General features: G+C 37.7%; 1 long non-coding RNA gene across 1 annotated transcript in view; it reads left to right on the forward strand.

Annotated features, from left to right (window-relative positions):
• LOC144577375 (uncharacterized) overlaps nucleotides 1-11,851 on the forward strand; it is a 182,632-nt gene that overhangs the window by 66,777 nt on the left and 104,004 nt on the right. The window lies entirely within an intron of this gene.

The following is an 11,851-nucleotide window of genomic DNA, read 5'->3' on the forward strand; positions in this document are numbered from 1 at the left end:
ACACCATGCATTTGGGAATGAGGTGAAGTAAATATTAATACATAGTTAAGAGCTCTGGAATTAGACCGCATTGCAATCCTGGTAACACCCCTCACTAGCTTTGTGACTTTGGGTGCATTTCTTTCTCTCTCTTAGCTCCCCATTTTCACATCTGTAAAATGTGCTTAATGATAGTGAGGATTAAATATTTTTTTTGGAAAGTATCGGGCATAGTAAGTACTCAAAGTTAGTTATTAGTATTAACGTTATTAGCCCCCAAGATCACTAACCTCTTCCAACCTCTTCCAAGAGCTTGTGAACCAGAATTGTTTTCCTTTAAGTTGCACCGGGACTCTAAAAGCCCAAAGAAATAAAAAGAGAACCTCTTAGTCTTCCACCTGCCCCAATCCTATCACAGTATCTGAGAGATTCTGGGAGCCACCATTCTGTTCCCAGCCCCTACTCTGAGGAACAGTGGTTCTGTGTACTGGGGCTTCCCAGCCTTGTGAGAACAACATGCTTTCTGTGTTACACTGAGGCAGTTAGTTGCATCCTCATTTTGTGTTGTGGGACCTCACATGCCACTATTTCTGTGTATTCTTCCAGTTGCTCAACTCCCCCTAATTTTATAACCTTTTCTCTATGGCCTGGATTCCATGAGAACCACCTGATACATGACTAGCTCTATCTTACCCAGCCTCAACCTTCTATTCTTTTTCTCCTGCTATCTTATGAGTTCTTTCAATGACAATATTTGTGTCAGCCTGACTATCAAAATTCTCTATTCCTCCCAGGTTCTGGGGTTCTAATACAATGCCACTCACTCACTAGATACCAGACCCTGGTGAGACAAAGAATATCACAGTCTGCAAGCTCATAACTACAGTGCAAATAGCCACGTGCTTCATTCAGTGAGAGATGTATAACATGCTGTGGGGTGATAAGAGAAGCTCTTGAATCTGTCATGGGAAGACAGTGACAGCTTCATTTGAGCTGAGATCTCAAGGGTAGGTTAGATTTTTATCATTAGACAAGTTGAGACAGGGCTTTCTGTGCAGTAGTGACCTATGCAAAGAAGGCAAGAGAAAGGATGGGTGGTTGTGGAACTACATAAAGTATCCAGCATAAAGTTGAGTGAAAAAGGGCAGCAATGGTGGAAGATGAGGCTGGAGAAGAGCTGAGTTAGGAAGGGCTAATATGCCATGAAATGTACCTCCACTAGAGATAACTGTTAGCCTGACTGACTTCTGTGATAATTCCTTACTTTTTTTGAATACATTTGGCTCCTGAGCTTGGAAAAGTGAAGTAGTTATATTTTTTACCACCTGCATGTGTACCTCTACAAAATATAATTTACTTTAGTCTATTTTGAGTATTATATAAATGGGATAATATGTATGTATTATTTTGTAACTAACTTATTTCACTTAATATTATGTATGTGGGATCTGTTTATGTTGTTGTGTGTAGGTCATTGTTTCCATTGGGTGAATACCACAATTTACCTATCCATTTTACCGATGATGGACATTTGTCTTCTATCTTGTTTCTTTAAATTATGCATCTAATGCCAGGAAAAGCATTCTTGAACATGTGTCCTGGTGCACATTTGTACATGACTTTATGGCCTGTTATCTAGGAGTACGATCATTGGGCCAAAGCATATGCATCTCTTCAGATTTAATAGGAAATGCCAAACCGTTTCCAAAATGATTGTACCAATTTATGCTTTTAGCAGCAGCTTATGAGACTTCTTTTTGCACTATAGCTACACAAACATATATGGTATTTTCAGGCAGTTTAAAAGAAACTTTTTATTGAAGAATGATACAAGCATACCAAAGTGTACAAATCTTAGGTGTAGTACCAACATATTGTTACCAAGTGACATACTCATTAAACTGCAACCTAGATCAGATGATAGACCATTGCCAGCATCTCAGAATTCCTTCTCAGATACTGCCTTTCTTTTCCTGAAACGTAACTTCTACTTTGACTCCTGTTGCCTTAGATTGATTTACCTGTTTGTTTACTAGTTGTTTGATTTACCTTTTTATTTAAATAGAATCAATAAATAAGTACCCTTTTGTGTCTGGTTCCTTTAGTTTAACATTATTAAGATTCATCCATGTATTTGTGTGAAATGTTATTCCTCAATTCTTATTGACAATTACTGTTCATTAAATGATTACACTACAATTTACATATTAATCCTACTGGATATGAAATTTGTCTTAATTAGTCAATTTGGTTTTTGCTGTGGGGACTGGATCTGCTCTGAAACTTTCTTATTCATATCTTGGGTACATAGATGTATGCATTTCTGTTGTGTATCTTTAGAAAGGAATTGCCATGCTCAACATAAGCATTCATTGAACAAAATATTTTTTCTTCAAAGTGATTGTACCACTCCCATCAGTAATGTACATAAGTTTTGGTATTGTTGGTATATTCTGGTGCCACTTCTGGAGGTTGTATAATGGTATCTTATTGTGGCTTTAAATTTGCATTTATCTAGAGACCAACAGGGTTGAAAAATGTTTTATATATATACTGGCTAGTTCAATATCTATTGTGGTAAGTGTGTATTTAAAATTGTGTTCATGTAAAATTGCATTGTCTGTATTTTTCTTACTGATTTATGGTTCTTTGTATATTCTGGATGTAAGTCTTTTGTAAATACATTCATTGCAAATGTTTTCTTCAATTTTGTGGTTTGCCTTTTTACCCTCTTATCTTTTGATGAACAAAATTCTTAATTTTAAGATTAACTCACTTGACACATAAATTTTGTGTATATACCAAAATGAATGAGGACATTTTTGCAAGTGTTCATATAGAGGCAGCAGAGACATTCCAGGTCAGAAAGTGAGAGATGCATAATGCAGTGTTAGCAAGGTGCCATCCAGTTGCGTTGTGGGAAGCTGATTGCTATGGCAATGACTGGAGTAAAAATGTGGGCCAAGAGAATGTGAGTCAGGTACAAGAGGTACTTAATATGCACATAGATATTTTAATCTGCCTTTATATTAATGGAGGTGCCTGTTGTACAAACAGAAGCTTTCCACTATGATTGAGAATTTGTTTTGTTGATTATTGCTTTATATATTCTGAAGTTATGTTATTAGATGCATATGGTTTAGAATTATTAGTCTGCTCAATGAATTGACCCTTTAACATGATTAAATGTCTTCTAAAATCTCTAGTAATATTCTCATCTTTAAAGTTTTCTCTGTGAAGTTAGATCAGCTTTACTTTTTTGTTAGTGTCTGCAAACCATCTATGTTTTCATCTTTTTACTTTCAACTTTTCTGTATCATTATATTTAAGGCATTTCCTTGTAAGTAGTGTATGCTGTTTTTCAATACAATACGATAATTTTTTCTTTTAATTAGCTTATTTTTGGGGTGCAGTTTTGGTTGTAATGTCTAATATTTATTGAGCACTTACTATACATTATGCTAGGCACTACATTAAATGCTTTTCATATGCTCTGCCATTTAATTCTTACCACAACCCCATTTAGGTAGTAATTGATATAGACTACAACCCTACTACCTGTTTTCTGTTTGTTTCACCTGTTATATGTTCTTTTTCTTTCCATTCTTATCTTCTCTTGGATTTTCTTAATTATTTAATTTGGCATCTTTTTCTGCTTCCTAGTTATATGTTATTTTTCTATTCTTTTAATAGTTGCCCTGGAGATGAAAAATAACGTCTTGACTTACTAAAAGTAGTCTAAGTTGGTACTCTTTCCACTTCCCAGATAATTCAAGGACATTAGACGATTTTAACTTATTTATTCCCCTTTAATTGTTTATGTTATCATTGTGACATATTTAAAATACTACTGGGACATTATTGTTATTGCTTTATATAGATAATATTTATTTAGATTTACTCATATATTTATCATTTATTTCAATTTTATTCATTCTTATATTTGAGTAATTTTGCTGAAAAAATATTTTATTAGTTTGAATAACTTTATATAAATATTTTTCTTGTGGTTCTTTTGGCAAAGAATTTTGTCAGTTTTCTGTTTATTTGGAAATATTTCACCTCCAGTATTAAAGAAAATGTTCTTTAGATATAGAATAGTAAGTTGGTAGCTATTTTTAAAAAGCACTAAATATATATATGTGTGTGTGTCTATATATGTATGTGTGTGTATATATATATATATTCAGCACCTTAAATGATAGTATTATATTGCCTTATGGCTTCCATTGTTCTTATAAGAAGAAACCAGGTTCCAGTCTTATTGCTCCTTTTTTACTCTACTAAAATGTTTTCAGCATTTTACTATAATATGGCAAGGTGTGTTTTTATTTTTCTTTTTAAAATTTATAGTTTTAAAATTTTGTAGCTTGATGTATTTTATTAGTTTGAAAATTTCTTGGTCTTTTGAACTTCAAATAATGTTTCTGTTTTATATTCTCTTTCTCTCCCTTTTAAGACTTGACCTTCATTTTATGTTAGAACTTCTTAACTGTTTTCCATGTGGCTCTTTTTGTATTTTATATTTTTTTCTATGATTTAAAAGCTTCTAGAAGCCCTACTCAACCATAGTTGGTTCAGAAGAAAAATGGAAAACACATAGTAATCACTGGTCCATAACAATTATGAAATCCCATTGGGTAAATGATACAAAGATAAATCCATTAGCTTCTGTATCTTCACCCAGGGAAGGGCTTCCCAATGTAGTGTTTTAAGTATCAGGTTCGTATGCCTTAGCCTTCCCTGTAAAGGGCTTCACAAAAGAAATCCAGGCCCCTTCTCCAGTCTTATCTTCAGTCTCTTTCCTTTAGGTCCTTCAGTACATTTCCTCTTTCTCTCCCATATCATGCTGTTCTGTCACTTCTGGACCAAGACTTATACTCTTTCTCCTCTCTGAAAAGGCCTTCCCTTCTTGAGCTTTTTGGAAAACTCTTCCTCATTTTGCATAACTCAGCTCAACTATAACTTTCCCCTGACATTAATCTGCCTTCTCCCTTCAATAAGACAGAGTAAATTTCTTTCTTATTTATGTTCTAACAGCAATTTACACCTACATCTATTGTACCTTTTACTGTATTGTTATAGATAACCCTTTGTATATCTACTGCTTCTATGGTAATTTGGGTGTCTCAATCAAGGACTTTATCCTGTTTGTCTTTGAATCTCTAGAACCTAGCAGGGTACTTTATACATGGGGAGTCCTCTCTGACTGTGGTTGAATTACACTGCTGAGTTTATACCTATAGAAGCTGCCTCTGATCATGCAATGTAGGACCCTTGAACAATCTTCTCATGACTTGAACTGGATTATGTGAGGTTGAGAGGTGACGAGTTAGTAAGGAAAACATTCCTGAAGTCTTTAGAAGATTAATATGGCTGTTGAGGTGTGTTAACTGTATTTTGCCAAGCTCAAACATAAGGATGGGAAATACAGAGGAAGGCAGCTGGGCTATGGTAAGAAGCCAGAAACCAGGCCCCAGTTCTCTAAAAGAGTGTCTAGAATTTGCTGGATAATTGGGACATATGGTGATATAAATAAAATATAGACAGGAATTTTAGCTTTCAGGACTCCTGAGCAGACCCAAACTTGGGTAAAGGAGGGCTTTGTGATCGCTTTGTTAAGTGAGTTACTGTGGTGGTAGTGAAGTAACTCATTAACTCCATATTTCCTTTTCTTTTTTGTTGTTTTGGGCTTCCACAGTGTAAATGAAATGCTCTTAAAACATGTCTCTAAGCTGTGTAGCCAGCAGGGATGGATGTGTGAAGTCTGAACATCTTTTAAGGTACAGTTTTTGAGGAGTTCTTTGTTCTGGTGAGCCTTGGGGGAAATAATGACTAGTCTTATTATTTGCATTTAACACATTTCTGGGTGAAAGTCATCAGCTTTCTCCAGGGTTCTTCTTGAATTGGGGGGAATCCTGGGAGTCACTTGGAATTAGATGAAAACCAGATAGGGATGTTGGTTGTTTCAGGTTCATCACTTTCTATTTGTCAGCTTCATCAAAGTCATGGGAGGTTCTGAACTAGACGGAAGTGCTCTTTTTTTCTACCCTGTCAGTCAACTGTTTCAGAGAACTGATAAAAGAAGTCATGCTTTCCCCCCAAAGGAAACGTAAAATGGTCCCAAGATAAGGATGACATACCAGGACTCCTGTGTCTACCCTTTTGTCAGAGCTCACTGCATGAGAAGAATGGTGGCCGTGTTAGGAAGATTGGCCTCTTAGCTCATTCTTGAGGTGGATCTTCATTTGAGCTCCCACTATGTCATAGAACATGCCTTCTACCAGTGGTCATCTTTGCTACATTGCTTGTCATGTTATGTCAGCATTAGCAGCACAAAATCCAAGAGAATCTCATCTTAGGACTTCCTCCCTAAGCTCTGAGGAGAGTTTCCAGAGGAGAGGGTCTTGTGTGGTATATGTACTCCCAGCTGTATCAGAGGACCGGTGAAAAACAGAGAGGTGGAGAGTAGAGGTGTTTAATTTTAGAACTCAATAGAATTGCCCTACACTGATGGAGAAAGTGTATGTGACAACTGTCTTTAAGCATTATACAGACCATTAGGTGGCAGATGTGTTCTTTGTACACATGGTTTTATGTAGGGTGTAAAAGGAAGGTGGCTGAATTCTGTCTATTATCTGCCCAGGTTTGCATCTGAGTAGCCAGATGTTTGCTTAGCTATTGGGGAAGGAGTGGCTAAATGAGTCTGTAGGCCTTTTGCTCCTCTGAAAGATCACATCTCTGGGCTGGAAAAGCACTGGCCTCGCTGGGAGACCAAGGTTTCAAACCTGGCTTTAGGGGTAACTCAATAAATGGCCGTCTGGGGTCACTTTCCTTTCTGTGCCTTGGCTTCTTCATATTCCAAAGGAGGAAGTTGTTCTCCATCAGTAAGCTTCAATGCCATATACTTTTAAGGCCAGAAACCTCCTTTTCAAAGGAAATTTCATACTATGCCTATACCTAAAAGAGATAGAGACATGCTCTTCTGATTGATGTGAAGGACTGTGGGGCTGGAAATAGCTAACTTACTGCTTTTCTCCTTTTTCCCACTTCCCAGAGCTCCACAGAGGAGAGCATTGGAACAAGATGATAACGAAGCAAACAATCTTTCATTCTAGAGCCAGTGTATTTCTAAGATCAGTGAGGTAATTTAAGTTATAAGTATAGTGTGCTTTATAAATGAGAGGTGTGATTATTGTTCTGGAATTAGAAGGTTTTAAATTCTGGTAGACACCTAACCACGTCTAGACCATATAGGATTTAGAAGATGGGACACCAACCTGTGGCTCCCAGATCCAGGACACCCTAAATGTTAACTGTTAGTGAGAACAGCGTGTGTTTACTCTGTGTACCACTGGATTTCCAGTGCCTAGCACAGTGCCCAGTATATGCTAGTTGTTCAACGTTTATTTAATAACCAATGGTAGGAGTATAGCCTTCCTGTTATTCCACAGAAAGAATCTCCTTTAACTGAAGAGGGGGCTGGCAAGAGAGTCTTATACTGGGATCCAGGCTGTGGGTTAAGACTAAGGAAGGATAGGCTGAAAGGGGCTGAGGCCACTGAGTGGCGAGGAAGCCAGTAGTCCCTGATCCCATGGGGGATGCTGTGCTGGATATGAGAACCAAGCTGACTGTGCTTTGATGAACAGTGTGTCTTGGACTCTAAGGCTGTTTCTCTTGTTCAGTTGTCCAGGGACTTCTTGGTACAGGCAGCAGCTTGGCCTTTGGACTCCTTTAGGGTAGCCCTGGTCTAAGGGAAGTAAGGAAGGGGCCTGGAGGATTTTCTGATACAGACAAGGCCCTGAGGGTCCTATCTTGGCCTTCATTCTCCAGGGTTCCTCAGGTCCTTCTCTCATGCAAGTTATAACCCTCTGGTTGGGGGTGATGATGGTGGAGAGAAGATACTCTGGATTGACCTAATGTAGAAGGCATAGACTTTTTGGCAGGTACATCTAATGGTTTTGGCTTCCTCTGGAAAGAATGATAAATACATACCTGTATCTTTAAAAATTTTTAATAATTTGCTATAGAGTAAGATTTGATTTGCGTAGGTTTGTTTTATCAATTCAACTATTTCTGTTACCACACTGACCCCATTCTATCACCATAAACTAACAGAATTTGACAGTAAAAGAGTTAGGTACATTCCACCCCTCCCACATCATACATTCATAAACTTTATCTTACTCTTATTATTTATCCATTGCTCTTTTGTTGCTACTGATTCAGTTCATAGGATGAACTGAATGATAGAGAAGTTTCTGTATGAAATATTTTGGTCTTGTTGCAGAGTGAAGAACAAACAGGCAAGTCATGTGGTGGCTGACAGAGCTTCTTTGCAGAAGTGGAATAAGTCGCTATGCTCACATGGCAATGGTCAAAATGAGACACATGCCCTAGCTTGGCTTCTCAGGGGTGGGGGCATACAATCTTCTCCTAAGGAGGTATACTGTGGAGTGGAGCAGCATGTATTTTGAAAGATAATGTAATCTACTAAAATAATTTGATTGTTTTCATGGGTTTATAAGACATGTATTGATTTTTATATTTTGACCTTTTATCCATCAGTTTTGCTGAGCTCCCTTATATGTGAATTGCTATCTAAAGACAGGAGTTGTCTCTACTTGAAACACCAACTTGTGTCTTCCTTTTCAATTTCCAAATCCTTATTTTTATTGTTGCATCGATTAGGACGTCAATGCAATATCAACTAGTAGAAATAGTAAGAAACATTTTTTAATGTTTCTGAATGAACATAAATGCTTAAAATGTTACCCTTGTATAAGATACAATTGATATGATTTAGACAGTTTCCTTTTATTTTTGTCTTCCAAAAGACTTAAAAAGTTAATCATTGAGTGTTAAATATATAGAAGTCACCATGCTACAATGTGGTTGTCCCTAGGTTATGCTGTGGGGAAGAAACAACCCCCAAATTACAGTGCTTTTAATAACAACAAAAAAAGATTTATTTCTTGCTTCTATTACTTGTTGGCTGCAGATCTGCCTAGGCTACATTCTAGCTGGGTTTCTACTCCATGACTTCATAATTTTGGGATTTAGGAAATTGTTTTATTTGTAAAGTGAAGTCTTTTTCTTCCAGTGTGACAATCATAGGCTTTGGAGTATTTAGACTATTTATTTGTAACATAAGTATTAATATCATTGTGTTTAAATCTACCATCTTATTATTTTTTATTCTATTGTCTCATATGCTCTTTGTTCCTCCCTACCACCATTTTCTTGGCTTTTTGGGATTTAGTTTTTTTTTTGAGACAGTGAGACCTTGGTCATATTGGGGTCACCACCTGAGGCGTTGATCACCCTCTGCAGAGGTTTGTCCTGCAGACGCTGACTCAACGATGAATGAATGAATATACTTTCACACACAGTACAGTTATTTCAGGTGGGCTAGGGCTGGTTGTCAACTGCTTTGAGAGGGTGATTGCAGCTAACCAACCCTAACTTCCTGTATCTTCTCACATTTTTTCAGTATAGATTAATATCAGGTTCTAAGTCAACATGCTTGTGGATAATTAACCTGGTTAAAAGTGATTTTATGAATGATAAAAGCTTTTGGTTCTGGGGCTCGGAGTAAACACCATTAGCAGGTAATTCCCCTTTGACCTCTCCCCTGAGAGGACCATCCAGCACAAAGTTTACATGAACAAACAAATTAAAATAGAGCAAAGGGATGCGGGGTAAACAGACTTAACTGGGGAAGCTTTATTGTCCCTATCTTTTACCCTGTGACTTAAAATTCTAACGTAATGAACTGGCTCCCTTCAGCCCATTCCATTAAAAGCTTTTGGCCTTCCAAAAGGTCTGAGACTATAATCTTCTAACTTTTCCTAGTATTTCCCCAATATTTTGCCAGCCACCCTGAGTGAATCTCAACAAGAATTTGAGGGTCTTTCTTTATTACTTGGGCTGGAATTCAGTGGCACAAACATGGCTCACTGCATCTTCAACCTTCCAGGCTCAAGTGATTCTCCTGTTTCAGCCCCCAAAGTAGCTGAAACTCCAGGCACCTGCCACCTAATTTTTTTGTAGAGATGGGTTATCACCATGTTTCCCAGGATTGTCTTGAACTTTTCAGCTCAAGCAATCCACCCGTACCAGCCTCCCAAAATGCTAGGATTATAGACATAAGTCATGGTGCCTGGTATAATTTGGGGTTGTTATGATCCTATGTAATCATCACAAGTGGCTTGCAAAATATTCCTCTTTGTTTTATTCTTGTAACATTCTAATCTTTTTTTTTTTTTTTAAAGAGATGAAGTCTTACTGAGTTGCCAAGGCTGGACTCAAACTCCTGAGTTCAAGTGATCCCCTAGCCTCAGCCTCTCATGTATCTGGGACTAGAGACATGTGCCACTGAGTCCTGCTGTTTTATTCTTTTAAGATGGTTGTTCTAGGTACCACCCTTGTTGCCAGTGTGAATGTGCCTGTGGAGGCCACCAGCACTGTACCTGCCAGTGTTCTACCCAGCTGACGAGCATGCATCCCACTGCACTACCACTGATGCTGGCATATGCCAACAAGCATGGAACCCACTGCCACTGCCCAAAGAAGTGCTTTGGCTGGCACCACCTATTGGAGTATTGTGGCCAGAGGCATAGGAACACCTTGGTCTCTCCAGTGTAGCAGGTTCCTAACCTCAAGGGGCCAGAAAACAAAGCCAGCAGCTGAATACCACCCCTCTAGAGTTAGAACATGCAGCCCAGGAGTGCTGATCTGAGCCGTGGTCTCCTAAAACCTTCCAGAAATAAAGCCATTTGACTGAACCCACCATCAAATCCCCAAGGACATCAAGGAAGATAAAAGAAAATTTAAAAAAAATTCCATCCAATGGATAGCAACTTCAGAGATTGAAGAAATATCAGCCCACACAGTTGAAAAAGCCAGAGTCTTTGTATCTTCAGATGACTGCACTAGTTCCCTGGCAATAGTTTTTAACCAGGCTGAAATGACAGTAATAGAATTCAGAAAATATGGATACGAGTGAAGATCACTGAGATTCAGGAAATTCGACTCCCAATCCAAGGATTCTAAGGAATACAATAAAATGACACTGGAGATTAAAGTGAAATGGCCAGTTTAAGAAATAACCAAAATGATTTGATAGAGCTGAAAAACTCACTTCAAGAATTTCAGAATATAAGTGTAAGTGTTAACAGTGGAATTGAACAAACTGAGCAAAGAATCTCAGAACTTGAAGACTTGTTCTCCAAAATAACTCAGACAAAAATAAAGAAAAACACTCTGAAGGGAGTGCTAACTATGGAAAGGAAAGACCATTATTAGCCCCTACAAAACACATTTAAGTACATAGACTGGCAATACTATAATGCAGTCACATCAATAAGCCTGCATAATAACCAGCTAACAGCATGATGACAGGATCAAATCTGCACATATCAATATTAACTTTGAATGTAAATGGGCTAAATGCCCCAATTAAGAGGCACAGAGTGGCAACTTGGGTAAAGAAGCAAAACCTAATGTTATGCTGTCTTCAAGAGACCCATATGGCATGCAACAACACCCATAGGCTCAAAGTAAAGGAATGGAGAAAAATTTACCAAGTAAATTGAAAACATAAAAAGGCAGGTATTGCTACTCTAATTTCAGTCAAAACAGAGTTTAAGCCAACAAAGATTAAAAAAAGACAAAGAAGGGCATTATTTAATGGTAAAGGGCTCGATTCAACAAAAAGATCTAACTATCTTAAATATATATGCACCCAACACAGGCACACCCAGATTCATAAAGCAAGTTCTCAGAAACCTATGAAGAGATTCAGATAACCACACAATAATAGTGGAAGTCTTCAACACCCCACATATAGTATTAGACAGATCTTTGAGGC

This window comes from Callithrix jacchus, chromosome 8 (assembly GCF_049354715.1).
Source record: "Callithrix jacchus isolate 240 chromosome 8, calJac240_pri, whole genome shotgun sequence".
Lineage (NCBI taxonomy): Eukaryota > Metazoa > Chordata > Mammalia > Primates > Cebidae > Callithrix > Callithrix jacchus.